We start from the raw sequence: 24,183 nt of genomic DNA on the forward strand, positions 1-24,183 counted from the left end.
CAAAAAAAAATTTCAAAGCTATATGTTAACATTTTTTTACAAAACAGCCTTATCACCTTCAAAGTATTCTACATCACACTTAATACGTTTCTCAAATCTGCGATTCCGTTCTTGGAAACATATTTCAAACTCACCTGTTTGGATGGCTGACAGCATCTCCCTCGTTTTTTCTTCACCTATGTTCTCATGTCCCTGTTCATTCTAGGAAATAAAAACTCACATGGAGCAAAGTCAAGTGAGTAAGGTGTGTGGGGAAAGAGGTATTCTGACTTTTCCCCAAAACATGACAGTTCATGAGCAGGTACATTGTCGTGGTGGCAAAACCATTCCCCCATCTGTCACAAACCAGGCCTTTTTTGTCCACACTGTTTGACAACCTTTCAGAACCTCTAAATAGAAAGCTTGATTAACAGTCTGCTCTGGTGGAACAAACTCCAAATGTACTGTGAGTTGACATTTTCATCCGTTCGGGAAGTTGAAGGATGTTGAGAATGAAGTTTGTCATCAATCAACATTTCACCTTTTTTTTTTGAAACGAGAAAACTACTTGTACACTTGAGTTTTCCCCATAGCACTGCCCTTGTAAGCTATGTTCAACATCACAACAGCTTCTACAGCATTTTTCCTGAGCAGGAAACAAAAGTCCAGAGCCACACACTGTTCTCTTAAATTGGCCATCACAAAAAACAAGATTCAAGAAAAACTGCTTTTCAGGAAAAATTTGTTGTGACCAGAGAGAACCCTCCCAGGCGATGCCACTGGGTGCACTAACTAAGAGCAAGTTGTTGGATGCTCACCTAGCAGGAAAAATGAATATACAAAAGCTCTGTCCAGTGGAGCTTCTTCGTGGTTTTTTGGGGGAAGGGTACCCTCTCATATATATACAGTCTTGGAAACAGAGGGGCAGTTTCTTGTCTGACAGGGTTGGTCTGCATCAGAGTCTCCTCCACAGCAGTGAGTTTGTTTGCTTTTCACCTGCATCCTCACCTGTCATCCTCTTGACAGAGGTGTCCCACAGGTGGGGTTGTAAGGTGTGGCACAGAAATGAGCCGCCATGGCCATCTCTGCTTTTTAAGAGCCTCCATGGCCACCTCTTAAGGGAGTTTTCAAGACCTCTGGGGAATTTTCCATTTCTTTTAATTCCATCTTTTCCCACATTTTTTTTCTTTTTAAAATCATTTTACTGGGGGCTCATATAACTCTTATCTCCCATCCATTCATCCATCCATCCATCGTGTCAAGCACATTTGTACATTTGTTGCCACCATCATTCTCAAAACATTTGCTTTCTACTTGAGCCCTTGGTATCAGCTCCTCATTTCCCCCCTCCCTCCTCGCCACCCCTTCTTTCACAAACCCTTGATAATTTATAAATTATTATTTTGTCATGTCTTACACTGTTCCATATCTCCCTTCACCCACTTTTTTGTTCATCCCCCAGGGAGGGGATTTTATGTAGATCCTTGTGATCAGTTCCCCCTTTCTACCCCACTTTCCTTCCACTCTCAGCACTGGTCCTGAGGGGTTCCTCTGTCCTGGAGTCCCTGTGTTTCTGGTTCCTATCTGTACCAATGTACATCCTCTGGTCTAGCTGGATTTATAAGGTAGAATTGGGATCATGATAGTGGAAGGGCGGGGGGGGGGGGGGAGGAAGCATTAAAGAACTAGCGGAAAGTTGTATATTTCTTCACTGTTGTACTGCACCCTGACTGGCTCGTCTCCTCCCCAAGACCCTTCTGTAAGGGAATGTCCAGTTGTCAACAGATGGGCTTTGGGTCTCTACTCCACACTCCCTCTCAGTCACAATGATAGAATTTTTTGTTCTTTGATGCCTAATTCCTGATCCTATCAACACCTTATAATCACACAGGCTGGTGTGCTTTTTCCATGTCCCACAGGTTTTTTGAAGGTGATTTATATGTGAGTCATTGTCTTGCTCTTACACAATCTTGCTTTCTCATGTGCAAGCACGCATGTACATTTTTGGAGGCAAGGAAAAGCTTATCATAATTTAATCCCAAACTATTCTTAAAATTATGAATGTGTCACATTTTCTAAATTAAAAATGAATTCTCCTAAGTAGGCTCCTCTCCAACACTCAATCCGGATGGAACTTTTGCTACATTTGATTTCATCCATCTTTGGTTGTTCTTCTGCTGCACTATCCTAAAGCAAATTCCCAACGTGATGTTATTTGGTCACTAATGATGAGTGTTTTGTTATTGATCTCTGAAAAATGGGGACTTTTCATAATTACCACTGTACCATTGTAGCACCTTAAAAAATAACAGGGGTGTTATTGTTAAACATTTATCTTTCCAAATAAAGCAAGGGTTTGCGTAGTAAAGTTTTTTTTGTCTTAAATATGTCACAGGTGAGTGGTCCTTCTTTTATCACCACTAATGTTAACAGGTGTGTTTGAGTTGGTATAAGCTTCTCCAATAAGGAGGAGGAGTAGAGATAGAATGGAAATAAGTAAAGCACGTGTCACTGCCAGTTGCCTGTTCATTCCTGCCTGGTTTATTCCAAATAAAATGAGCTTAACCCGGTCTCTGCAACTGGTAGAAGGCTAGAGATAAATTCCCTCGTTAATGTAATTGTTTTAGTCTTGTTAGGGTGCCGTCAAAATGCCATACAAAAAGGAAGATCTTTGTGCCATGGGGAGTGAGGGATGGGGGTGGAAACCATCACTTTTTAGGGTCGGCTAATACTGAATTTTTAACAAAACTGAAGTGGACATCCCTCCCAAATTGTTGTTGAAGCGTTGCCACAAGTTATGGGAATGCTTTCATATGTAAAATGAGTGTTTAGATCGATCAAGTGGTTTAAGGAAAGCCAGGAGGACCTCAAGAGATGGCCAAAGAAGGACGATGGTCAACCTCGACAAACGCAGGGACTGTGGCTGAAGTCGAACACTACTGGAAGAAGGTCCAGCAATGACCATCGATGGTGTATGACCATTGGTGTGATAGCTACTGCAGTTGGTTCACATGGTTTGGCATTTTCAATGTTAAGCAAGCCTTGTGACCTCAGTAAGCATTGAATTTGACGGGATCCAAAAGCATTGTTGAAAGGAGACCAGCTAGGTCAAAGAACTGATCTTTCCATTGCGTTAGAGCTGAACTTCTGAGCACTAGGTTTGAGGAAGACTAGGGTTTACCGTGAAAACCCTAAGTCTGTTTTTGAGTCTCCATCTAGATTCAGTTTCCATTGAATTCTTTGTGACCATTTACCAGTGATGTGAATAGCTTTCCTTCAGGCAGAATGTGCTAGAGAATGGGTTACTCTCTACCCTCTGGTATTCCAGGGAGGGGAGGGGCAGCCTGGTTCTTAGCGACTTGCCTGGATGGTGCCCTGGATGGAATTTTGGATACAAGGGACTTGCCTGGATGTGCCCTGGGTGGAATTTTGGATATAAGGGACTTGCCTGGATGTGCCCTGGGTGGAATTTGGGATGGCATTTGTTCATGAGTCATATCGTTATTGCCTTGGTCAGAAGGTTCTGAAGTCAATCTTGTAAGCTTTTCTATCTACAGTCATGCACACATCCCTCTCATGGCCCCTTTTCTACAGCTGTAGACCCGTCTATAACTGGGATGTATGGATCTGCTACCCGTCATGCTTTTGTGACCAACCCTCTTCTTCTCCATGTCCTAATTAAGAGGCTCATTTCTGTAAGCTCTTGGAAACCATTATGACCTCTCTCTGCTGGTCTCCGTCATCAAGATAATGTCTGTGAGTTTGCCTTGCCTTTGTCACTAGTCATGGTTCAGACTTAGTAAATGTCTCTATGAATTACCTTTGAACTTGAGGTCTCTCTTCTCCCCCTACAACACCATCAACCTTCTAAGGAGGATCAAAGCTCAATGAAGATGATTTTGTGGAATGAATCATTACCAGGCAGGGTCACTGCCTTCCATGGGGATTGGCTGGGCCAGTCCAATTCAAGTCAGAGAGCTCAGTTTGGAAGACTATGGTGGCTGTTTATGGAGAGTCCCAAGAGGCTATCTTGATAGAGCTCTTGAGAGGACACAGGATGATCACGGAACTTATTATGAATACGTGCCAACATGATTGAGAAGAAATTGGTGAGAGAAAGGTCAGGAGAGTTGTGCTGAGGAATTGTCCCCGCATCATGACCCTGCGCCTGCTCATTTTGAAGGGTTGCAAGAGTCGTTCTAGCGGAATTTCACAGGAAAACCTCACGTCATTCATCCCACAGCTCTGATCTTGCCCCTTCAAACTTCTTTCTGGTCCCCTAAGGCAAAAAGAGGTTGGAAAGGAATACAATTTGAGTCCCTTTCAGCTGACATGTTTTTTAAAAAATCATTTAATTGGGAGTGCCTACAGAGATCTTAGCACTCCATAGCTCAATCACATCAAGCAGTGTTGGACAATTGCTACCACAGTCCGTTTCAGAACATTCTCTTTTTTCTTGAACTCCTTGATATCAGCTCCCTTTTACCCCCTCCCTCCCCCAACTACCCCCAGGAACCTTCCTCACCCCACCCCCCAATAGTGTTTTGGGGATTTTTTATTTTGTTTTTTTGCCATATCTTACACAATCCAGTATACCCGTTTACATACAATTCTGTTGTTGTATCCCATCTAGTACGGTTATACAGTCATCAATACTATCAACTCACTAATCCTCTCTTCCTGTACCCCCAGGGAACCATTACTCCTGTTACGATTTCTGAAGGGTTATCTCTCTCAGCTTTATGTACCAAGCAATCTTAAATATACAAATGAACATACACAAATCTAACATGATTAACAAGGTAAAACAAAAACCATAATAGTAAGGGGAGGAACTATTAGAGAACTAGAGGATGGTTGTATGGTTCATCAGTGCGATATCACACCCTGGATTTATCATCTCTTCAGTGTGGCCCTTCTGAGAGGGACTTGCCAATTATCTTACAGGTGGGTTTTGTATATCCACCACATCCACACCTCTTCACATTGATTTGGTTGCTTGTTTTTGAATTTCTGATACCACTTCCCACTGACACCTCATGATCACACAGGCTGGTGTGCTTCTTCCATGTGGACTTTGTAGCTTCCTTGCTAGATGGCCGCTTGCTTATCTTCAAGCCTTTAAGACCTCAGACCACTATATCTTTTAATAGCCAGGCACCATCACCTTTCTTCATCACATTTGCTTATTATGCACCCACTTTGTCTTCAGTGGTCATGTCAGGAAGACAAGTATCATACAACACCACATTATTAGAACAAACCATTCTTGCACTGAGGAAAGATTTAAGTAGAGGCCCAAAGTTCATCTGCTTCCTTGTTATATTTGCATATATATAATATATAAATAAGTGCATCTATATTTATATATTTACATATATATCTATTTTCCCTTTCCTCATTTTCTTTTTTCCTACTGCCCGACCGTCATGTTTACCCATCATCCACCTCTCAGATAAAACTCAATTGATCAAACACAACCAGAAAAGCCACACCCCCCTCGCCATCATTTTTAGAGCACTTACTATTCCCCTGTACCCTCATGGTTGGCTCCCCGATAAAATGATTGTTTTGATGAGATGTAAATCAGAGTCCAGAGTTCTGTAGGGACAGAATAAGCAAAACTCAACAGCCATCGAGTCTACTCTGACTCAGTGATCTCATAGGACAGGTTAGAACTGCCCCTGTGAATTTCTGAGACCGTTTCTCTTTATGGGAGGGAAAGTCCCATCTTCCTCCCAAAGAAATCTGGTGGTTTCGAACTGCTGGCCTCGAGAGAGGGAAACACCACCTTTGGAAGTACACAGACCTAGCTGGAGGATGTTTAGAGAAGTAATAGTGTCACATTTTGATATTTTTGTTTATAAAAGGTTTTTATTGTGTAGCCATACTTTTGACTCCATCAGCTTTGTACCGTATGCGTACCTTGGAATCCAGCGGCACTGTTTATAATAGAGTAGACCCTCTAGAAGGAATGTTGTTGCTGTGTTTTCCTCCGGAGCACTCTGCAAGGTTGATTCACTTATGTATGAAAAAGACTTATGTGTAGGATTGTTTATCTCAACGACGGTTTCCTGTGTTTGACATTAAAGATAACACCATGGTGTGCATGGGGTGCATTCTTAGCAGATGTACATATAATTTCTAAAGGAGAGGTAACATTTTATATTTTTAGAGTCTTTTTAAACACAAATGGCCGGGCCTTTTTGTGTGTGTGCTGGGGGTGGGGTGGGGTGGTGGCTTTATTAGACATATCAGTAATCCACATACTATAAAGTTTCCAATTCAGTGGTTTTGCTATCATCACCTATGTGTACAACCGCTGCCACAATGCATTTGTACATTTTGAACACCCCAAAGAATTTCTATACTTTGTCACTGCCCGTGCTCTTGCTCCTCCCCCAGCCCTTTTATTAGGAGCCAGTGAATCAACTAGGACTCCTAGGCTGGGTCCCTAGAAGACAGAGCAGAATTGCCCCTGGGGGTATCTGGGCTGTAATCTTTATGGGGGCAGACTGGGTGGTGTGTTTGCCACGTTGCTTCTGGATGAGTTTGACCCACCAACCCCTTGGTTAGCAGCTGAGTGCTTAATGATGGTGCCCCAGGATCCTCACCCCCCAGCCCTGAGGCTCCACTGACTTGTTCTTTGGTCTTACAGATTTCCCAGTCCAATTATATTTTGTATAAATTGGCACTGCATGGTATGAATTCCTGAAAGAGGGATTGACCTCGTTCGCAGTGTTTTCCAGAGTCACCCAGCCTCTAGCATTCGGTGGGGCTTCAGTCCTTCTGAGGGGCCTGCCACCCAGAGGCACCCACCCATGGCTGGTTCTCTGCATCCGTGTCAGTGGCCCTTGGCAAAACCCGGTTGGCATCGAGTCCGTTCTAACTCCTGGTGACCTCATGGAGCTCTCCCTAGCTGGGCTCTTTCAGCAGTAGTTCACCAGGCCTGTCTTCTGAGGTGCTTTGGGGATAAGCACCTGGCTGATAACTGAAAGGCTGGCAGTTTAAGCCCACCAGTTGCCCTCCTGCCAGTCTGTTCCCATAAACATGATAGTCTAGGAACCCTGATGGGGCAGTTCTAGCCCATCCTTTTAAGGTCGCTGAGCATTGGAATGCCCCCAACAGAAATGGGGTTGGTTTGGCTTTGTTCGGTGATACCAGGGTTATGCTCTTGGCTGTTCATTGGAAGTTGGCCATTCAAACCTGCCTAGAAACTCTGTGGAAGAAGATCGCAGTTGGTCTACTTCTGGAAAGATTTACAGCCTTGGAAACCCCAGGGGACCCATCTTATGCTGTCTCAAGCGTTGCCACCCCCCTAGGTCGAGACCCTGCCTCGTTGGCAGGGCTGTTACAACTGCTCTCTTGGTCTCCATTCTTGCTGCCTTGCAGCCTCTTTCCGTGTTGCAGAGTGATGGCGAATTTCCACAGAGATGTGTCAGATCCAAGCTCAACATCCTGTCGTGGCCTTCCCACTGCCCTGGTGGATTCTGAACCACAGGCCAGCAATTCAAAATCACCAGCTGCTCATTGGGAGAAGAATTACAGGCCAGAACCCCCAGAGGCAGTTTTCCCCTGTCCTACAAGGTCTCTGAGAGTCAGCATGAACCCAGTGACAGTGAGTTTGGTGGGAGTGTCTGGCCTTGGGACGATCCGCTCCCTGCCCGTCTCTGCACCTTCTCTCGTGCCATCCTTCTAGAGATAAGCTCACAGCCCGCAGGCACAGTGGGCTTCTCATGGCCTTAAACAACCACAGACCCGTTCATTCTGCATACCGTGCTCTGTTCCTGGCTGGTGCATCGCAGGCACAGCTGCAGCCTGCCTGTCGGCAGAGACGTTTATGCCGCTGCCATGCTAAACAGGTTTCCGCTGAGCTTCCAGACCAGCGGTTCTCAGCCTTCCTCATGCCGAGGGCCTTTCATACAGTTCCTCATGTGGTGGTGACCCCCAACCATAAAATTATTTTCGTAGCTACTTCATCACTGTCATTTTGCTACTGTTATGAATTGTCGTGTAGATATCTGATCTGCAGGATGTATTTTCATGGTTATAAACTGAACATAATTAAAGTGTAGTGCTTGATCACACAATGTCATTATATATTGTGAAATATTTATTTCTAATGACAAATCAATCAAATGCTGTCTTGAACCTTGGTGTGGCATGGGTAACAGTCTTCATGCCCGGTATGCTCGCATATGGACGTGTCAGCAAGTGGGCAGATCCCCCTGGAGACGGATAGAGGAGCGGTGTCTCAGTTCCTAAGACCATCGGAAATATGTGTTTTCTGATGGTCTTGGGCGATGTCTGAAAAAGGGTCATTCGACCCCCAAAGGGGTCGAGACCTACAGGTTGAGGACCGCTGCTCTAGAGGATTTCTTTTGCAATTTCATGTGTACTTTCCTGGCGAGAGTCAGGGGTGGGGGTTTGCCGGGTCCATTTTCATATTGCTGGCGTTTAGCGCAGTGCCTGCCAGCGCCATCAGCCATGCGGAAAACTTTAATGCATGAGAGTGAGCCGGTTCACGTGGTTACCATGTAGTCAGATTGCCCTGCGAGATGGCTGGGTTTATGATCTGTGGTTTCAGATTCATGCCTGGATTTATTACCGATATGCAAGGCAGTTTATAACACATAAAACGCAAAAAGGTCGCATAAATTAAATGAGCCAATCCCCTCCCCACCCCCACACAAAACACAGTCACACAAAAGATAAATAAAGCTAAAGGCCTAAGAAGCAGAGCCAGGATGGAGACAGAAGGAACTGCCATGAAGACATGCACACTTGCTCTGGGTGGGCCTCGGGCCCTTTGCCTGCTTGCAGCCAGTAAGGAGGATCAGTTATCCAGGGCCAGATGGTAAATAACGGGGAAACAACGCCCGGGCGGGCCGCGGCCGGTCTTTATTAAGAGCAGCGAGCAATCTCACCCGAGGGGCGGGCGGTGTAAAGAGAACCATATGCGGGGCCTTGATGAAGGTCCCTCCGCGTGCGCTCCCGGGAGTCGTTCCCATAGGACCTCGAGCGGCAGCGGCTACTGTGGGCCGAGCATAGTTGGATCCAGCCACTGGCCATGGCCATCAGGGCTTCCTCCTGCTGTGTCCTGCTTCACTGCACCGGCCAGAGGGGTCCCTGGGTGCGGTGGTGATGCGGTGGGCGGCTACCCCAGGGTCAGCAGTTAGAAGCCACCAGCTGCTCTGAGAGGGAAAGACGAGGCTTTCTACTCCCGCACAGAGCTACATTCTCGGAAACCCAAGGGGCAGGTCCGCTCTGCCCTCTCGGGTCGCTGTGAGTCGGCATGGCCTCCATGGCGGTGAGTCTGGTTTGAGGCTTTGCGTATGGCTGGGGAGGAAGCGGTGGAAGCGTTAGCCGTTATCGCTGGTCTTGCCCATGCTGGGTGACGTGCCCTGTTCACTGATAAGTCCATTCCAGATGGATAAGCGCATGCTTCTTGTCGCTATTTTTATGTATTATTTTTATTAAATCATTATATTGGGAGCTCTTCCAGCTCTTATCACAATCCACACATCCAGTGATCATGTCAAGCACATTTATACAGATGTTGCCAGCATCATTTTCAAAACATTTTCTTTCTACTTGAGCCCTGGAAGTACATGTTCTTGTAGCCCAAAGGTCGGTGGTTCAAACTCAGACAGAGGTGCCTCTGAAGACAAGTGCAGCTTTCTGCTTCTTAAAGGCTGTAGCTTTGAGAAGACCCCATAGGCTGTACTCTGCGTAGGTGCAGCTGACCCAGCCAGAGCCCGCAAGACAGCTGCTAACAGCGGCAGCAAGATCCACCCTGGTCCTGGTTCTCTCTCGCTCTCTCTCCCTCTCCCTCTCCCTCTCTCCCTCTACTCCCCCCACAATTTGATTTATTTTAAATTTTTATTTTATTTTAATCATTTTATTGGGAGCTTTTGTAACAATCCATACATCTATTGTGTCCAGCACATTTGTCCTTATGTTGCTATCTTCATTTCCAAAACATTTTCCTTCTCCTTGAGCCCTTGGTATCAGCTCCTCTTTTCGCCCCTCCGTCCTCCACCCCCTCTCTCGTTGCCTCCTGTTGGCATCTCAGAGTTGCTGCTGCTTCCCCTCTAGGCTTCCCTGCCCTTTTCTTCCAGCTCTGGTGTGGATTTCCTCTGGCAGCATCTGCTGATTCCCGGGCAGCATTTTGAGAGTACGTGGGCATTCTGTATGCTCAGATTTACCATCGTCTCACACAAACAAGGCGAACCATACTCCCCCCTCCAAACCTTGACACCTTCTCCAACCTAGTCAACCTCCTCATGTGTTAGTTTCCCATGCGTGCTGTGCCCATGTGGATTAGTTACACAGGTGTGTTCCATGCAGAAAATAGCATCCTCATGGTCTCTGCACTCTGGCTGCACCCATGTGCACTGCTCTCAGATGCTGACTTTTCAACTTGAACTCCTGAACGTGTGGGGTGTTCCTTTAATTTGTATGGTCCGACTGGCTGGCATCTTGAGAAAAGAGATACGGGATGAAGGAAATCATTTTCCTGAGCTTTGTAGGAAAGTCAAGCTTTCCATGAAGGAACCATCTGCTTAGAGTGAGGCTGCTGTGAGCAAAACTCTACCTTGAGCAGTAGCAACCTCGATCATAATTCTGCTGTCTTGTGTAAGGAGCCCCATTAGCACTATAGGTCAGCAGTTCAAGCCCACCAGCCACTCAGAGGGAGGAAAAGGAGGCTTTGTGTTTCCATGAAGATTTATAGCATTGGGAACTCGAAGAGCCAATTCTACTCTGCCCTGTAGACTTGCCCTGAGTTGGAATCGACTTGATGGCAGTGGGTTGGTGGTCTTGTGTGCAGATGTCACAGGTGAAGGTGCTGCTGGTGGTTTCTACTGGTGTTTGGTTATCCCCACACATAGGTCAATGTACAACCAGCCCCTGAACACACCGGGAAAGAAACAGAATTGGCACAACCTACTCGGTGCCAGGATTAGGGCACAATAAGGCATTCTTCTTGCAGAACCCATGCCACACCGCATGCTAGATATAATACCATGGGTTAGTTAGAGACCCCCACAGCTCAGTGTTGGGCATAAGGGTTTTGTCCTTGGGAATGAGAATTGCTCATGGAACAAGAGTTAGGGCGAAACTTAGCTCAGACAGCTGGCCGTACTGTCTGTCATCTCTGAGTTCCTTTCTTCGACCTTCTTGCTGCAATTTTTAAAATGTTAATTTGGGGGAACTTATTAACCATTTTCCTCCCATCTTCTGTGAAAGGCCATGGGTGATAATGGTAAGCATGCTTGCCAGCGATAGTTTGGGTGCCGATGGAGAAAGGGACAGGCCGCCTTTCCTGTCGAGCAAAACCTGGATATGATTAAGGGCTGGGTTTGCTCAGGGATAGTTAGGTTTTATAGCTGCATACTGTTGTTATTTATTAAAATTCCTGACGAAAAATAACTTTTATGGCAAATCTGAAACTTTGTAGACCACCCCTAACCTTCTTTCCTATGGGAGCAGTTTTTATAACAGAGTAACTGATTACACAAGAGTGCTTAGAAATGCAAACATTGTGTAATAGCAGACTAGATTGTGCTTGTTACATGTTTCTGTAGCGTGGTGCCAAGGATGCACTTAATAACTTACATTGTTTTTTGTGCGTGTTCAAGAACGCACTTCCGGACCTGGCTTTACATACTTCTGATTGTAAATAATCTACACCGAATGCTCACTATGTCCCAGGCACTGTGTTGAGCAATAAGCATTCCTTTCTTTAACCCGCCTGGCATTCACAGGGGTAACAAACTACTTTTGTCCCATTTTACAGACGAGATCATGAAGGCTTAGGTATGTTAGGAATCTTGTTCAAAGTCACCCAGCGGTGGCCCTGTGTGGGGTAGTGTTTCTGACCGAGCTTGATGACCCAATGCCTTAGGCCCTGCTTAATCATTTTCACACACAAAAAATCTCATATCGGTTACCGATGGCTGCATAGCAACCCCCCTCAAAACATAGTGACGTAAAACAATATATCCTTGTCCCCAGTTCTGTGGGCAGGGCTCTGCTTGGCATTGGATGGATGCGACATGGGTGGTCTTAGTGCTTAGCTGGCGCATATAAGATGGCCCCTTTGTCAGGGCCCTCATGGTGGCTGCCAGCTGGGTGCCCATGTTCTCTTGCAAGTGATCTCTTTCCAACTGGTCCCACATCCTTCAGTGGACCAGGCTGGGCTTCCTTTTATGGCAGGGGGCAAAACATTCCAGGAGCACAGGGGCGGAAGCAGCTAGAGAGGGATGCTTTCAAGACTCTGACAATGAAGCCTGGGATTGGCCTTGGCCACTTGGACTGCACGCACCGGTCAAAGCACATTTTAGGGCCACCAGGTGCAAGGAACAGGTGACCTGGGACCAGGGGCTGGTGCTGTTGGGAGCTGCTCTTGCAGGCAAGCTGCTGCAGTTTGCTTCACTACAGGCATGTACACACTGCTCGGTGGACAGTCGCTCTTCTTGGTACAGGGCCTTTTCCTTGTTCTTGGCGTCTAGACTCTTGGGCACCTTTGATTCTCCAACCCGCCATGTCAACCACTTCTTACCACATCTTTTTTTGCTGTCACCTCTTCCTTCTGGACCCCCACACTCTAGTCCTATTAGAACTTTTAGCCCTTAAGTCAATTTTGGCTCGTAGCCATCCTATATGATGGAGTAGAATGGCCTGGCAGGGTCTCTGTGGTGGTCATCTCGGCAGGTGGAGTGTGGGAATTGCAGAGGCTACGTGTTTAGCTGTAACCAAAAGGGTTAGTAGTTTAAGACAGTCTGCTTCCCTGAAGATAGTAGCAGTGGACAAGCTTGGGCCCGTTCTCTGCCACATAGAGCTTCAGTGTGTTGGAGTTGACTTGATGGGGATGGGTGTTACGTAGGAGCTCTGAGATTAGCCTTGGTCTGTGTCGTTGTCATAGATTTACCTTCACCAGTGATCCAGGGCTGTGTCATCTTAGACTTACCTTCGCCAGTGATCCAGGGCTGTGTCGTCGTCTTAGACTTAACTTCGCCAGTGATCCAGGCCTGTGTCGTCGTCTTAGACTTACCTTCACCCACTGAATAATTGTGATGAATAAACAAGAATCCCCACATCTGTGGCCAAAGGCCTTGTTGCTTGCTGCTCCCATCCTTTCAAGTGTCATGCTAGTTTAACTCCCCTCTTATTTGAATTCATCATCTTTACACTGTCATCCCCAAACAAGCTCCTTTCCAACCTTCTCGAGGTGACCCATGGGGCCACCATGGTCTTCCCTAGCGCAGTGTCTTGGAGTGAGCTTCGGTTGTTTTCCTAGGCCTCCCGCCATCATTTCTTCTATCAAATCCCCCAGGGAACAATTGCCTTTGAAAGTGCCCCCTCCTTTCTCTGCACCACCTCTGTCCAGGCGTATGTCACCTCCTTCCTCACCTAACACGGTCCTTTCCCAACCTGCCTTATCTCTTCCTGCCCCCCTTACTTCTGCCCACAGCTGCTGGTCTTTGGAGCTGCTTCTCAGGAAACCTACCTTCTACCACTTCCCTCCCAGGAGACCCTCCCTCTCACCAGCCAGTTCTCCTTGCAGGGTACTTGAAAGCCTTCCATACTGCTCAGGACCCATGTGTCGCCAGCTACTGCTTGTCTGCCCCAAGGCTGTATTATTTTCAGAAAGAATTCTCTGTACTATAATCATTAGAACGCACCATGCAGCTGCTCTCTTCGGGGATCTGCCGAAGGTCAAAGCAGGGGCCAGCATCGGATCCCAGGTTGGGGTTCAGATTTTATTTCGAGGGGTTTCTGGACAGTGGAGGGTCTTGTTCTTGCCACCGACGGTTGAATCCGCTGTGGCTTATGATGACCCAGGTAACGTGGAACCCGAACGTGGCCTGGTCCCTCACCGCCATCAGGAGCATGGCCATGTCCTCAGCCAGTGCTGTGACCACTGTGAAACCCATGGAGTTCATCTGCCAACCCCACGCCGGACGGATGCTGTTGTCATCCCCAAAAGGTTTTCATTGACCTGAGTTTGGAAGAAGACCTTTAGGCCTTTCATGCTAGCCTGTCTTAGCCTGGACGCTCTGCTGACACTTGTCTACCAAGGGAGGCCCTGCTGCTGTGGGAAAGCACCGGCGGCTTCATTTCCAACATCACAACAACACACAAGCCACCAGCGGAGGGCCATCTCACAGCTGGATGGTGGGGTGGGAGTTCGAAAACTTACTGGGGGAGATTGGGGTGGGGTGGGCAGTGCTGGGCAGGGCTTTGTAAGCAAGAGACAGGCAGGTCTGCTTGAGAGAGCGCACTAATGGGGGTGGCTGACCCAAGAGGGCGCCCCAGGTGCACGGATCGAGTACAACCTGGCAGGAGGCTGATGGCACCTCCCACTTCACACCTCCCCCCTCCTACCGTGCCCCCATCTCCTCCTCTTCGTCATTGTTCATTCCCTGCCTTCTTGTCCCGTGCTCCGGTCTGTAGAGGAAATGGTCTGGTATCGGCCTGAAAAGTATTGTGCAAGTGTCCATTTCTTTATTTCTGGTTGTGGGTTGGAGAAATTAACAATCCAACCTTCCTAATCCACAAAGGAGCACTGGTGGCGCAGTGGGTGATGAGGTGAACCGCTCACCACAAGGTCTGCAGTTCGAAACCACCAGCCGTTCTCAAGGAGAAAGATGAGGCTTTCCGCTCCAGCAAGGAGTGACAGCCTAGGAAGTCCACAGGGGCAGCTCTCCACAGGGTGGCTAGGACTCAGAACCCCTCGGCGGCCGTAGTGCATTGGCTTTTCTGGTCTAAACACAATCGAAATTCACCGCACACGGTCTTCAAAAGGAAAGGAGGGCAGCGTTCTCTCACTCCCTCCCCTTTCCTCTGCTCTCTTGGATCCTGTATGGTTCGGCCAGTGGCCCCCAGCTGACTTCAGAGCCGCAAGCAGACAGATGTCCACAGGAGCCATTTTCTTGGGCCCCCAGTGACCAATGCACTTTTCAGCGGGAAGTGCCTGGCCCAGGGAATAGCAATGAACTCGGATCTATAAACATCCCTGCTCGGGAGTCTAATGCTCCCTGACATTCTGGAGTTTGCCCTCAGAAGAAAACCGCACGTTTCCCTGTTGTCTACACAATTTGGAGTGGTGCCAACTCCTCCCAGGAGCCCTGAGGTGGGGCCGGGGGTGCACAAAGCAGGGTCTAGCTGGGTTAACGGGCGGTTAAAATAATGTGGTTGTACGCCTACTTGCCAAAGCATTTCCTCATTGGGTTGCTTCAGCTGATGAGCTCAGCAGTGCTTTTCTGACCCAGATTTACAAAAGAGACATGCTCTGCAGACTTATGTTTGTTGATATTAACCATCAGGGGTCATTAATGTTAATTAAAAGAGTAGAAGTCAGCACATTTGGTACCTTAGTCAGTGAGATGCACTTTAAAGCATGCAGAGAGGAAATGCTCCGTTTCCTAAACACAATTATTAGCTGGTCGAGAGGGCGTTTTGGCTGCTCTTGAATGGTGACCATGTGGGGACCAGGCTGACTGGGCACAGACAGAGCCTGTGCAGAGCAGGTCTGGGTGCCCCGAGAATTAGGCTGCTAGCTGGCGAGGTGGATGGCTTTGGCTCTGTGTGTGATCGCTGCCAAGCAAACGATGAGGAAAATCTTGGAGTGCTGTGTTACTTGAAGCAAAGTCTTCCTCCTTTAGCATCATTCAGAGAGAGAGAGATGAGAGAGAGAGAGTGTGTGTGTGTGTGTGTGTGAGTGTGTGTCAGTCGAGGGGGAGGCCCTTAAGAATGCTAGCCCTATTCCAAGAGCCCTGGTGGCATATTGGGTTACGCATAGGACTGCTTACTGAGGTAAGCAGTTCAAATCCCCCAGCTGCTCCACAGAAGAAAGTTGAGGCTGGCTGCTCCTGTAAAGAGATGTAGTCTTGGAAAAACCACAGGGACAGTTCTACAAGGTTGCTGTGAGTCAGACTCAATTCACTGATGGTGAGTTTGGGAGCCCTATTCCACCCCATTCTTTTTATTTAGGGTTGTAGGTTTCTACTCCCCAAAGAGTTACAGTCTCAGAAACCCAGTATGAGTCAGAATTGGCTCAATGGCAATGCGATTGGTTTGCTTTGGTATATTGCACATCTTTTTAAAAATCATTTTATTGGGGGGAATCTTAAAAATCATGTAACAATCCATCATTCAATTATATTAAGCACTTGTGCATATCCCAAACATTTTCTTTCTACTTGAATCCTTGGTATCAGCTCTTCTTCTCCCCACTCCCTCCCCCTGCCTCATGAATCCTTGATCAATTATATATAATTACTGTTATTTCGTGTCTTACACTGTGTACTGTCATCCTTAACCCACATTTCTGTTATTTTTCCCATTGGGGGGCTATCTATCCAACTTTGTGATGGGTACCCCATTCTTCCCCTTCCCCGACCATCCCGCCCCTGCCCTCATGATATCACTACTCCCACTACCGTTCCTGAGGGTTGTATCTGTCCTGAATTCCATGTGCTCAGAACTCTTATCTGTAGCAATATGTATACTTTGGTCTAGCCGGATTTCTAAAGTAGAAGTGGGTCATGGAAGTTGGGTAGGGGAAGCATTCAGGAAGTAGAGGAATGGTGTGCGTTTTCTTGGTGCTATACTGTACCCTGGTTGAAATGTCCCTTCTTTGGAACCCTTTGGTGGGGGAATGTTCAATTGTCTACAGATGGGCTTTGGGTCTCCACTCCAATCCCACTCTTTCACGTCGATATAATTGTTTGTTTTGGATCTTTTGACACCTGATACCTGATGCCGTTGACACCTCATGATCACACAGGCTGGTGTACCGCACATGCCCTAGGTGAGGTGGTGTGATGGGTCATTTGCTATGTCCACTTGGCTGGGTTCTGGGACCCACTACTTAACAGCAAATCCCACTGCCTTTGAGCTGATTCTGATTCATGGTGACCCTACAGAACAGAGTAGAGCTGCTGGGTCTCCAAGACTGGACATCTGTATGCAGCAGACTGACATCATCCTTCTCCCTCAGAGCTCCGGATGGTTTGAGCCACCGACTTTGCAGGTTGAAGCCCAACACGTCGCCCACAGCACCACCAGGAGCTGGTGTTCAGTAGACATTCCTCTAGGTGTGACTGTGATGTGATTGTGTAGATGTGAACAGGGCCATTGGTGGACTCCAAGAAGGCTGCTTTCAGTAATGTGGGTGTGTTATTCTGGGTAGACTAGAGAAACAAATTCAGAGACACTCATATGTGTATCAGAAAGAGTTTTATGTCCAAGAGAAATGGTATATTAAGAAAACATCCCGGCCCAGTCCAAATCAAGTGCGTAAGTCCAATATTTTCCCATATGTTGGATACCGATCTAAAAATTCCTCTTCAGACTCATGCAACACATGACACTGAATGGGGGGAAATCATAGGCCAGTGGGTGGAAAGTCTAGTGGATCCAGTGGCAGTGGAAACATCTCAACACTGGCAGGGGTCTCCACATGACCCCTTCAGCTCCAGGGCTCTAGCATAGTTCCATGTGTCTTGTCAGCAGGAATGTCTCACAGGGAGTGAGTGTATGTCCCACTTCCAGTGAGCTATTTATCTCCTTATCACCTCCATATGAGGTCATCGAGCTGCGACCTGATTGACAGGCTAAGCCCCATCCCTTCACTTTTAATAGTCTCAAATTGACAACAGATTATGCAACTACTCCAGTTGGAGGTCATAAAAGCAAAAACTGAAGATTTCTAGAGAAGAAATTCTGCCTTGAGATTATAATGTAGACATCTTGTCGCTTTTTCCCAGCCTGCTGGCCTGCCCCTGGGTAGTGAACTTGGCAAACCCATTGCCGTTGAGTTGATTCCAAACCTTAGCAACACTGTAGGAGAGCGTAGATCTGGTCCTTAGGGTTTCCAAGGGCGTTATTTTGGGAACAGACTTCCTCATCTTTATCCTGGTTTCCATTGGTGGGTTCAACCACTGACCTTTCAGTCGGCAATCCAGTGCTTAGCTTGCAGACCACCAGGGATCCTTTTGGGTTCCCCAGACTCCATAATTGCATGAGCCAATTCCTTGAATTCAACCTGCCTCTCCATTATACACACACACACACACACACACACACACACACACACACACACACACACACTACATATCTGTGTGTATAATCACACATGTATGCATATGCATGCAAGATATATGTGCATCTATGTGACCTGTCTTCCTGGTGGTGTAATGGCTCGTGCATGGAACTGCTCTCCCCAAGGTTCAAATCCATCCATCAGTTGTATGTGGGTAGAAAGTTAAGACTTTCTGCTTCCATAAAGACTCCATGAGGCAGTTCCACTCTGCCCTGTGGTCTCTGTGAGCTGGAACCTCCCCATGACAGTGAGTTGGGTTTAAAGATGGGGATGATGTTTTGGCTTGGATAAACTCTCCAGACTCACTGCCATCAAGCTGATTGAGACTCACAGCACCCTACAGGACAGGGTAGAACTGGCCCTGTGGGTTTCTGAGACTAACTCTTTCTAGTAGCAGACAGCCTCATCTTTCTCTCTTGGAACAGCTGGTGGTTTCAAACTGCCGAGCCTGAGGTTAGTAGTTGGTTCCATTTCTCTGGGGGGGTGGGGTGGGGTGGGGGTGGGGGGGTGGGGAGGGTCCCTGGCTGAGACAGGTAAGTTAATGCTCAAGGTTAACACTGTGGATTTCTTCCCTCTCAGCCTACCCCAACTCACCCTCAATGATGTCCTCAGGGTCCTCTACTTCCCCCTCAACTGCCCAGTACACACATGGGTAGTTCTTCCCTGTCCCCAGAGCTTCAGGGGGGCCCTTCCAGCTACCGTTGCACCTCCATAAACATAGTGCATGCAGAGCAGGGCACATCTCTTCCACAGAAGTTCTCCCTCCACTCCTGGGTCCACCATGTGACTTCACCACCAGCTTTCCAGTTTTCTGAGCTGGAACCAGGAATGTCGGAGCCACCATTCTCCCTCGTCTTTCAACACTCTCCATGTCACCACATCCTGCCACTTTGGCCTCACGAGTCTCCCAAATTCAGTCTTCTCTGGCAAGCCCCTTTGCCATTTGGTCCATCGACTCTTGCCCTGGATAGTGCTCTCTGGCCTCAGCCTCTGAGAACTCTCCCTCCTGACACTCTCCATGGCCAGCGGGCATCTTCTAGGCCAAAGGTTCTCAACCTGTGGGTCGCGACCCCCTTGAGGGTCCAGCAACCTTTTCATAGGAGTCGCCTGATTCATGACAGTAACACGAAAATAATTTTATGGTTGGGGGGTCACCACCATATGAGGAACTGTGTTAAAGGGTTAGGAACATTGAGAACCACCATTCTAGGCGTTACGCCCCCTAGCAGCTGGGGGGCGAAGAGGCGCCCAATCCATAGTTGGTGGCTGAATAACATGGAAGCACCATTGCGTCCATTGTAGACTTAAAGCTCAGCTGCATCGGGTTGGTCAGCTCGTGACCAGGAGGTTTGGAACCATCGTTGGTGCTGCAGACACCATTCTGAGTCAGGCGCTGGGTCCACTTGAACTTCCAGACTCTGGAAACTCATGGGACAAGAGTGTCCTGACTTACTCAGTGAATGATTACAAACACATACGCTCCGTCGGACAAATAACCAAGCTCCTTTTGAGTGAGACCAAAAATATTTACTGTGTGTTTTTGGTCTCCAGTCTGCAGGTCCATAGAGACACCCGAGAGATGGCTGAGATGTTTTCTTAAGTTGCAAAATTTTCCAGATGAATTCCACCGTGGGAGTGCGTTAGCTGTATATCGTTGGACCGTCTCCAGGGGAAATAGCTCTGGTCAAGGGGTGGGGGGGAGATGAAGACAGAGCAAAACACAACAAAAACCCACTGCGCGATGGAGGCGTCATGGGAGGAAATAGTTCAGAAAGATGCGTTTATTTACGCATTTTTCCTTCATCTCTCAGTCTGCCAGGTATCGGGATGAGATGTCTGGGTAAAAATGATTTTCTTTTTTGTAAAAGGCACTTGTAAATCTGTGGCTGACCTTTGGGCTGGGAATGATAACGCTCTTCCAATAGCGCGAACAGTTCCAGCTGATTACTTCTGTGACTTGAATGTTCTAAGCATTATGGTAGGAATTTTTGGATCACTTCACATTGCCTCAGGAAAACAAGTTTTATTTGTGACTTGGAGAGGCTGAATCTGGGGCAGAGCCTGACTTGCATGGCCCTCACGGCGTGGAAATGTCCTGATGGAGGGAAGCAGTGAGAAGAAAATCATGCACAGAGAGATCAAAGCTGGCAACCAGGGCTCTGCTTATATGGTATAGCTCAAAGAGTCTGTGTGTGTGCCCAGTGCTTCGCCTGCAGTTCAAGGCAGCTGTGCCTCAGCCAATCTCATAGACGGGGGATGGAGGCTGGGGGGTGGGGACAGGCGGCATGTGCTGGGCTGCTAACCAAACAGTTGGAGGGCGGAGTCCACAAACTCACTGCCATCCAGCTGACACCAGCTCACAGTGACCTGGCAGGACAGAGTGGAACAACCCCTCTGGGCTTGCGGAGATGATAAATCTCTCCAGGAACAGACAGCCCGCTCTTTCTCCTGTAGAGGGGCTGGTGGATTCAAACTGCTGACGTGGTGAGCCGCTCAGCGCTTCGCCCACTGCGTCACCAGGACTCCTGTGGAGGCCACCTCCAAAAGCAAAGCCAGATGCACTGCCATTGAGTTCATGCCAACGCCCAGTGGCCCCGTCGGACAGGGTGGAAGGGCCCCTGAGACTCACCCTTCATGGCAGGAGAAAGCCTCAGCTTTTCTCCCTCAGTGCAGCTCAGTGTTTCAAACCGCTGATCATGAACTCAAACCCAACATGTAACTATTACATGACCAGGGTTCTTCATAGAAAGATTCGTTGGCCTGAAAGGCCCAGATCAGCTCCTGAAAATCCTGTGGCACAGTGTTCTACCCCGATACAGATATGGGGTTACCATGAGTCAGAGTCAACTCGATAGGTTTTTTGTTTTTTACCCCATCCTCCCCCCTTTTTGGTGGATTTTCTCAAAGGAGCCACTCAAGTTGGAGTTTGGGAATTGGGACACCGTCTGCTGAGAAGGAAATGCTTTAACAACTCCAATTATCTCTGATAGCCTGCTGGGTCACGTGTGGCATTGGGCTTTGTAAGAAGTCAGAGCCTCTTCTTCGTGTGTAAAGCAGCAGAGACGCTGAGTCGGGCAGGACCCTGGAGTCTGAGGCTCCTCCGCTGACCCAGGTCAGCAAGTGAGCTCACGCTGCAGCTCAGCTTTGAACCAGTACTAGACAGGTGTGTAAGGGGACTGACGCTAGGAGGTGAGCACAGCCTGGAACGATCAGAAGGGCAGCATTGACCCAGAGTTCAGAAGGGTTGGGGAAGAAGAAGAGATGGAATCAGGGAACACAGGGAAGGGGAGACGAGGTGGTGGCTGGTGGGGATTGCAGGATGCCCATGAGATGAACCAAACTGTGTGGATTTTTGCATGGAAAACCTCACCCAATGCACGGTAAACAGACAGACCTAAACGGAGAGAGTCTGATGTATATGAGGAGTCTTCAAGACCTTCATGGAAGAATCCCATGATCTTTTCATTTATTTTTTCAGGGACTTTTGTGGGCCCCCCTCCCCCTGCATGTACACGCCCCACCCCCTTTGCTCTACAGCCCAAGTCTTACCCTTTCAGCTTTGTTTCATGATCCCCGAACTCGACAGGTAAAAGGAATTTGATTTGAGTCCCTTGGGGGTGCTGACACGGCTGTTTCCTCCTGGATAGGCGCAGAATTATTCAGGGTTAGGGAGATGGGCACACGGCCTGCAGAAGTATGTAGACCTAGGTGTAAGGTAGACCAAGAAACAGCAACCTCACATGTTGATATTTTTCTTTAATTAAGGTTGCTTTGGTTATATAACAATAATTTGGGGCTTATGTATGTGTGTGCATATATGTGTATGTGTGTGTGTATTGGAATGAATGTTTGCTGCCAAATGTAGTTTTCTGCTTTTTGTTTTTGCAAACTTTCTTGTTTCCAGGGAGGCTGGGCTGCAGGGAGGCTGTGGGGTGCTTGCATTTGAATTGGAAAAGAGCACCCTTTCCTTTTGGGAGATGCGGAGCAAGGTGCAGGCTGGTTTCTGACCCAGTGGCTTCCTCAGCAGGTCCCCACATCCAGCAAACAGTTATCTAGCCCTACACAGGGGTGCTGAGCTTAGGACAGGCAGCTGGCTAAAGTGGGAGACCAGAATCTTGGGTCCAGTAAACCCCTTCACTGTCTCCCTCCTAACTTTAAGGACGCCACTGAAAAGAGAACAAGCCCCCATTTGTGCAAAAGGTGAATGTGTTCAGCTGCTAACCAGAAAGTTGGAAGTTCAAGGTCTCCCCCCAAGGGCACCTTGGAAGAAAGGCCTGGCCATCTACTTTGGAAAAAGCCGTGGACAGGGCACACAGCACAGTTCTGCTCGATGCCTTCATTGAGTCCATGAGCAAAGGGAGACCTTCCATTAACCAGGGAAGATGAGCATGAAGGGACTCGGGGTCATCTGAGAGCTGCGAGAGACTTCTGGGCTCTGCTGCTTCCCTCCCCACCCCCATTCGACAGCTGTGCCAATGTCATCCAGTCCGGGCAGCTTTTGTCCACAGTGGGTCCTGCAGCTCCTGAGGAGGGTGTTTGTGACTTGGCACACTCTGAGTGGGCGTTCCCTTTGCTGGTCTCTCGTACCCTGGCCCAGCCAGGTGTGCGGCCCTGACAGCAGGCCCGGGAAGCCTGTGGTCGGCTCACCTCGACCTTGGTTCTCGGCCCACCAACAGTCTGCATGGGACTGTTTGTTCAACGGCATTTCCCCTCACCTTCCCCCTTGGCATGCGATGAATAAAAATGTCTGAAACAGGTAACCAAGTCACTTCTGAATGCTGGGACCCCACTTCCACCCGCCCCCTGTCCAGCTTCCAGAGCCCACATCAGAAGGCAGAGAGCAGTCCCCGAGGATCATTAGCTTGCCGTTAGAAAGCCACGCTAGAAGACCACGGCGCTGAACTTCACCGTGTCTGCAGTGGCTTCTCGTATTCCGAATGGCTTCCTGCCAACTCTCCTCACTTAAAGCATCATGAGCACTTCTGGAATGCGCTGCAGCGTCAGGGTGGGCGCCGGGTTTCTGGACAAACCTTCCTTGGTAACCCGAACCGCACTGTTTACATGGGCCCTTCCTCTGGGACGACAGAGGGCCTGCCCCCCCCCGTTTCATTTCCTGACCACTCTGGGATGGGCGGGGAGGCAGTGGTTTGCTTACCCACTATTCAAGAGGACTATTGTGGGGGGTGCGGAACCTGCTGCAGGGTAGGTGGGGCCAGAGATCAGCCGGGCTTTCAACACGCTGAGGGGTGCTGCTGCCCAGTGATGGCTCACGTGGCCATTCACCACCTGCGCTGTAGTCCCGACCTACCAGCCGCACCGCAGGAGAAAGATGAGGCAAACGGCTTCCATGAAGATGGGAGAGCCTGAGCAACCTTCTCGGAGGTTCCCCGGGTCCCTGCTGGGTACTGGGAGTCCAGACGGACTTGATGGCGATGAGTTTCCAGGTTTTTCTGACAGCTCCGAGTGGCATTCTGTGAAACACGACGGCTTCAGAAAAGACGAGACAAGACCAAGTACCTTTCTTAAGCCCTGCGTGCCTCGTCCCACTGTGTGGGCTGGTCGTTGGCTCGAAAGATTTGAGGTGTTAGTGCTGCCTACCTTTTCTAGAGGAGTAAACTGAGGCCCAGAGATGTTCGGTGAGAAAATAAACCTCTGTTCTTAAAAGCCACCCCCCACTGTGGCATTTTGTGAGAACTAGGACCACTGGCCTTTCATTGCCCTCCCTTCCCAGGAAAGGCCCCCCAAACACCAGGAAACAATTTCTAGGGCTCAGAGTCACCCCCTAGTTGACATCATTTCCCCTGTTCCTTGGATGGCATCGCTGGACCTCCCCCCTGGCAGACACCGTGGTGGCCTGCAGGTACTGGGTAGCCTGAGATGGGGACGCTGGCCCTCTGCACCCTGTAGCCACAGGGATGGTCAGTTAATGCCCACTAATACAGAGCAATGGCTATACCACTTCCAGGTCCTGAAATTTGCACTCAGGGCAGGCCAAACTTTGATCTCCAGCAGAAATAAGACACCCCATGTTTAGAACTCGGCCATAACGATGCTGATCTCCAAACGCATGATAATTAGCTGACCAATTGCCT

The 24,183-nt window shown here is 48.4% G+C and overlaps 1 protein-coding gene across 2 annotated transcripts in view; it reads left to right on the top strand.

Annotated features, from left to right (window-relative positions):
• Positions 1–24,183, top strand: part of CCBE1 (collagen and calcium binding EGF domains 1) — a 207,113-nt gene that overhangs the window by 22,825 nt on the left and 160,105 nt on the right. The window lies entirely within an intron of this gene.

This window comes from Tenrec ecaudatus, chromosome 15, assembly GCF_050624435.1.
Source record: "Tenrec ecaudatus isolate mTenEca1 chromosome 15, mTenEca1.hap1, whole genome shotgun sequence".
Taxonomy (NCBI): domain Eukaryota; kingdom Metazoa; phylum Chordata; class Mammalia; order Afrosoricida; family Tenrecidae; genus Tenrec; species Tenrec ecaudatus.